We start from the raw sequence: 6,789 nt of genomic DNA, 5'->3' as shown, positions 1-6,789 counted from the left end.
TATTCTTTAATAGCATTGACAGAAGGCACTATACCAAAAGATACACTAGAGAAGAAGTGTTCATCTACTTCTATGATATTTACATCTTCAATAGTTTCACATTCGTACATTCCTAAATAGAAGTTACTTATCATTTCATGATTAGTTCCTACTTTTCCACTAGACTTTAGATTAAATATTCTTTCTTCAGAGAAGCCCTCCTGTTCACTAGGCTAAATAAGTCACCACTGATATTATATTATACCATTCTACCCACTTCCTTTGTGGCACTCATTATGATTTTTAATTATTGTATTTTCTAACTTGTTTATTATTCCTAGTAGGATATAACCAACAAAAAGTCTGTCTTCTTCGTTTCATTTTCAATGCTTAGTCCAGTCTTTGATAAAAAGTAGCTGTTCGCAGGGTTGGGGATGTGGCTCAAGCGGTAGCGCGCTCACCTGGCATGTGTGCGGCCCGGGTTCGATCCTCAGCATCACATACAAACAAAGATGTTGTGTCCGCCGAGAACTAAAAAAATAAATAAATAAATATTAAAAATTAAAAAAAAAAGGTAGCTGTTCAGTAAGTTTTCTGGATGAATGGAAGTCTAGATCAGTTGATGGATGAAAAGATGAATGAATGTATAGATGCATAGATATGTATAGTTATTTAAATGGATGGGAGGATGGGTGGCTCAATGGTATAGATGAATAATTGGATGGATAAGGAAGCTGATGTTCCATAAATACTTTCTGCATATGATGCAGATGCGTGGTCGGTGAGTGCAATAATGGACTGAAGGAATAATGATTGGCTGCAAGGAAGCTTGAATGAGTCTTAGTGGCTGATTGAATCTCAGCTCCGCTCAGCCAGGGGCGCTGCAGGGCCACTTGCTCAGCCGCCACTCTAGGCTGCGCTCGCGCGCGCAGCCGCAGTTCGGCCGGCACTGCGGGGCGTAGAGAGCGTCGCGTAACTGCTGCGGGATGCTTCTCAGCACTTTTCTGCACCTGGGTGCATTCCCTTCGGTAGCTCCGAGTGAGTCCCTGAGGGTGCGCGGTCCAGGCGTCATCTGTGCGAGGACCCCAGGTGGCCTCCAGGAGTCCTTGTCAACCCCGGGGAACCGAGGCCCCGGGGGTGGAGCAGCCGCCGGGTCAGCGCTAAGCAGGGGGTCCATCCTGCGCGCAGGGCCGGGGGCCTCCCGGGAAGAGGCCCTCGGTGGGCAGCGGGCTCCCTCGGCCGCCCCAAGCCAACTTCAGAGGCGCGCGGCCTCGGCTCCGTGTCGGTCTGCGCCCGGCCAGCGGCGCGCCGGTGGGCCCGGAGCTGGGCGGAGGACGCGCAGAGCCTCGGGTTTTTTTTGTTTTTTTTTAATATTTACTTTTTAGGTTTCGGTGGTCACATCATCTTTATTTTATTTTTATGTGGTGCTGAGGATCGAACCCAGCGCCCCTCGCATGCCAGGCGAGCGCGCTACCGCTTGAGCCACATCCCCAGCCCGCCCCGGGGTTTTTCACACCCGGTTCTCCGACTCATGGCATTCGTCTCATAGGGTCAATCTTTGTGTCACGATGAACGTTCCCCTCGACAACTTTTAAAAGCAAGAGCTAAAACCCATTTTGAAGACTGGTTGGTTGAAGTTTAAGTTAAGGACACTCTAAGGGCCCAGAGGGGCAGCGTCCGGACTCGCGTCCCTCTTCTCACTGAAAGCCCTTTCCCCGTGCTTTTTTCTGCCTAGGCCTCGCTGCTGTGCGCCTCTCTTGCAGACAGATGACAGCTCTTCCTTGGACGTTTTCACTGGTTCTGCAACACCCAGTGTCCCCTTCTCTCCGCACTCCCCGGTGGGCGCCCAGTGTCCAGGGGGAGGATGTCCCTGGGTAAGTGTTGCTACTCATGAGCACCTGGAAATGGGGGGTGCCTCCTATATTGCTTTTGTGGACACCAGTAGAGGGGAAGGTGATGGAGCTCTACCACGTTCTGAAAAACGGTGTGGCAAAGCCTGTGTGCAGATACCTGTGTAGGTATTGGGGTGGGGTACATGGCTGAGTTTGGGGACCAGAAAGACCTGGGTAGATCCTGGCTAAGTTTCCTCATTTTCCTGAGCTTTACTTTCTGTAAAGTAGGGAAGCTGCCAAAGCTCTGGCGGGTGAAGGGTTTGTCTGCTTTTGTTTTGCTTTTGAGCCTTTATGTCTGGCTACATGTAGATGCACAGTAATTGGGTGGATGAGTGAATGAATAATTTAGGCGTTTTGACCAGAAGTTGGTCTTCCCATGAACTTTTTTTCAATACTGTGCATTAAACCCAGGGTCTTGTACACTGAGCTATATACCAGGCTCTTTTCATTTTTTATTTTGAGACATGGTCTTGCAAAGTTGTCCAGACTTGCCTTAATCTTGACATCCTCCTGTCTAAGCCTCCCAAGTCACCAGGAATTACTGGCATATGGCACCATATCCAGCTTTTCCTGGGGCAGGTGAAGCTTATGTTGGAAGAGATAACTGCATAGTGCTTAGGGTTATTTGAGCTTGACACTTAGACAGTCAGCAAGACTTTATCCATTTGAGTCTCTTTGGCAGAGGATGGGTCCAGGTGATGAGGGAACCCTCTAGAACCTCTACAGTGTTATCAGAGTTTGCACAAAAATGATCTGAAAAGTTCTCTATGGAAGATGATTATTTGCCCCTGTGGAATTGTCAACTTCTTTCCTTGTTCATGAGGAAATGGTGTAGTTCATAGATTAGTACAACAGCCCACATTTGTTAAACAGCTAGTTACTGTGCTAGAAGCTCTCCATATGCTTACAAGGATGAGTTTGACTAGGTGACATTTAGGTGACTCATCTGGTACTTCTTGTTTATTGGAAAGGTGGTACCTTAGTGCAGAGGGGCCTGTGAGAAGTGTCTCCATCCTGCCAGAAAATAGCTGGATGAGAGTGCTCCAAAGATGAGGTCTGTCCCCTGGAGGTCTGGGGCTTTGGTTCCCCAGGCATCACATATTCTGGGAAACAGATGGAAGTGAGATGAAGGGGGATTCTTGCTGGCTCCCAGTTTTATCCTTCCTGGGGTTTTTGATATGCATCTGGTTGTTGCTCTGCCTGCTTGGGTTCAGAATCTTCAGGGATCCCTTCTTTGGTGTATTGGCAGCAGAACATTTACATGAACAGCAGGAAGGGTTTTGGTATCATGCTAATCTGTACCCACATCTCAGTTGCTTCACTTCTGCCTCCTATCTTTGGGAGCTTCTCTTATCTTCAGTTTAGTTCCCCAGAAAGCAGGAATACAGTGAACCAGTTGTTCGAGGAGCACAAGTCCCTGTCTTTCACAACCTAAGAACTCCATCAGTTTTCTTTAGAGGTGTCTTCCCTTTGCCTTACCTATCTGGGTCATGATGAAGGAATTTTTGTAGTATTAGAAACATTTGCTGGGTTCTTGTGCTCAGCTGGGCTGGCTGCTCCTGGCTTCTGCCTTAGTCTCCTTTTATGGCAAGCCTTCTGTCCTTTTCTGCCCCTGTATTCGTAAGTGATCATGGGGTGTTCATGTCATGGTCTTTGGTAGTGCAGGTAGAGGAAATGTGGAAAGAACTGTCCTGTGTTTGGAAGGTCTTACCCTGGCCTTCTGCTTCTGGCAGCTTTCCCACACTCCTTCTCAGTTTTGCTCATACCTTGGACTCCAGGGCATTGGCAGCTGCAATGTGTGTGTTACTACTGCTATTGGGAACAGTCTATGTGTGTTGTTGAAGTTCCTTTCAGCAGCCAATAGAGTCACTGCCAGGCAGCCCGGAACACTCCCACAAACCTGCTTTGGCATTCATTTCAGCCTGTTGCTGGTTACATAGTCAGTATTGATTGCCTTGCCTTTGACCATCTATTTGTCTCCCTCTTTAGAGTTAACTCTTATTTGTGAAGAAATGGTGTGCTTGCCAACATTTTTAGGATGCCTCGTGTCTGGTAGCTACTGTGCCAAACTGTTTCCTGGTGCTTACCATGTCCTGCTGTGAGCAGTGACACCTGGGTGCCCATCAGTGCTCCTTTTCTCTTGCAGATGAGTCCACTGTGTACAGAGGCATCATGGGAGTTGTCATTGTCAGGAACATTCTACACCCCAGGAATCTTGAGGTAAGATTTCTGGTTCATTTTCTGATCTCTTGTATCGGATACAGCCCTGTTCCCAGGGGCTCTGGGTGATGATGTAGGGGAGCTGAGAGGTGAGATAAAGGTGGTACCATGGGTCCCCAAATCTACCACCCACCCAACCAATTCTAGATCACACCTGACCCTTCACATACCTTCAGTGGCTGCTGAGGGGAAAGCCTCCAAGGTCCCACGTGTGGAATGAGAGGTCTCTGGGACATCTGCCCTCTCTACCTGGGCACCAGCAACAGCATACTGTAATGATAAATGGGTGGCGTGAGAATCCCTTCTGCTGCTGTCTCAGGCACTCTACCACTGAGCTATACCTCCATCCCTTTTGTATTTTGAGATAGAGACTTACTAAGTTGCTAAGGCTGGCCTTGAACTTAGGATCCTCCTTGCCCCAGCCTTCCAAATTGCTAGGATTAAAGGCATGCATCTCTGCATCAAACAGAACCTAATTTTTTTATTTGAAAAAATGAAGTGGTGACAGAAATGACTTTTGTTGTACTTGAAACCCCATGATTCTGACCATTACAACCCTAACATTTTTCCACTGTTTATGTCCAAAGTGACTTCTCTTTGATTCTCCTGGGCAAGGAGTTTGTATGAGGTTTCTCTAGAAAAGAACGGTCATGGTTGGGTCCTGTGTATGGCCGGCTGGGCTATTTTCATGAATTTTCCCTGTACTATGCCATAGGCTACTAGCATCTGCTGCTCTTCCTGGACCTGTCTCTGCCTGTGTGTGTACCTGCATTCAAAAGTGATCACGGGCTGCCTGTGCTCTGATCATCCATAATGCAGGGAGAGGAATTGCTGAAAGCCATTTCCCGTGTTTGGAGGGTCCAGTCTGTCCCTCTCAAATGCTGGTGCTTTCACACACTCTCGCTTCTTTCCTGCCAACATATTCTGATCTCAGGGATGCTGGGGGCCGCTGAATAAGAATCAATGATGGGAGACATTATGGCTTAGCCTCCTGTTATCAGAGACCAAACTACATCTGCATCAAGGTTTAGATACTTTAGATGTTCAAAGGAACCAGGATGAATGATGTATAATGAATAACTGTAATATTAAATGACACGTGTTTGTGGCCACAGAATTTTCAAAGGGAAGCAGTCTTTTGTAAGCGTAAGGCTAGGCAGGCAGTGTGCTGGGCAGTAGGAACATACCCCAGGGAGTAGGGAGCAGCATGAGGAAGACTTAGAGGTTGAGTTGAGCGAAAGCTCCTGTCCCACCAAGGAGACAGATGTACAGGCCAGTAGTGATAGCAGGGAGGGATAGACTTTTTGATTGTTCTCTAGTATTGAGGTTCCTTTTTCATTTGGCGCGAAAAAAACCTGGTAGCTCATATCTAATGGATTGGGTACATTCTTATTGATGTCAGCATGAAGAAAAATGGGGTAACCATTTAGCCATTGGAAACCAAACACTTGGGGTAGGGATAAGGATGTAGCTAGTGTACAGCACTTGCCTAGTATATGTGAGATCCTGGGTTCCATCTCTATCACCACCAAAAGAAAACAAAAGAAAAAGAAAAAGCACTTCATTAACCTCCCCTTTCTGTGGCCCTCTCCTCACTCTAGGGATGCTTCCTTGGATCTGGAGATTGTGGAAAGAAGGCCCAAGGGATAGAGGCACTGACCCTTTCAGGATGGTGACATGGGGTGCCAGCTCTCTTTATGGTGATTTATTGCCAAGAAGCCAAGTCAACCTGTGTTTCTGAGATTGAGATAGAAATTCTAAGCCGCTGGCCTGGACTAACTTTCTCTTGGTCTGTGGTGTTGATTGTGGACACTGGCACAGCAGAAAGTGAAGTGTGATGTTGCCACGTGACACATTGTCAGACCTTGCCACTGTTGCCTCAGCACAACGTGGAAACTTTTACTCTGTATGATCAGGGCAAGGAAAGCCCTGGATTCTGGGGACTTGGGGTTCATAGGTGGAAACCCTTCAGCTGGCTCTGCCTCTCCTCAGCAGTGCCACGGATCCCTGGATGGGAAGACTGGTGTCCATCTCATGTGTGGCCAGCTTCTGTGTCTTCTTGCCTATTCCTGTTTTAACTGTTTAGATCTAAAAAAAATGCTAATGACGTTTTCTATGCTGTGTCCTTGTCCTTTTACCTCAATAAATTTTGAAACATGCCCTGCTGCTTGTTCTTTGCTTTTCATTTATTTGTTTGCTAATAGCTCTGTGCACCAGCCAGGCTGAGTGTAGAGAAGGTGGGTCACAGGAGCAGATCTTCTGGTTTCATTCATTGAGAATTACCCCTTGGCACACTCTCAAGGTTTGCCCTGGGGACTATGAGATGGGATGTAGGATTTTTCCTAGAGATTGAATAATCCTATGTGCTTCTAGGAGCTCACACGTAGAAGTTAGAATTGAGTTGGCTGAGGGAAGGGGTGTAGGCCTATAATCCTAGCACCTCTAAAGATCAAGGTAGGAGGATGCCAAGTTTGAGGACAGCCTTAGCAATCTAGGAAGACCCTCAGCAACTTAATAAGACCCTGTCTCTACATAAAAATTAAAGGGCTGGGGCTGTAGCTCAGTGGCAGAGTGCATGTCTAACATGTGCAAGACACTGGGTTCTATCCTTAGCACCACATAAAAATATAAAAAAAAAAATAAAGCCATTCTGTCCATTTACAACTACATTTTTTTTTTAATTAAAAGGACTGGGGAT

The 6,789-nt window shown here is 46.9% G+C and overlaps 1 long non-coding RNA gene across 1 annotated transcript; it reads left to right on the top strand.

Moving 5' to 3' along the window:
* Window positions 1-907: 907 nt before the first annotated feature.
* On the top strand, window positions 908-6,245 carry LOC308648405. The gene is made up of 4 exons (XR_014021814.1): window positions 908-1,017; window positions 1,715-1,853; window positions 4,018-4,091; window positions 5,693-6,245. It is a non-coding gene; the product is annotated as an uncharacterized lncRNA (long non-coding RNA).
* The last annotated feature ends 544 nt before the right edge of the window (window positions 6,246-6,789 follow it).

Source organism: Spermophilus citellus (genome assembly GCF_964194105.1).
Source record: "Spermophilus citellus genome assembly, chromosome: 4".
Lineage (NCBI taxonomy): Eukaryota > Metazoa > Chordata > Mammalia > Rodentia > Sciuridae > Spermophilus > Spermophilus citellus.
This window is presented reverse-complemented; position numbering and strand designations above follow the sequence as displayed.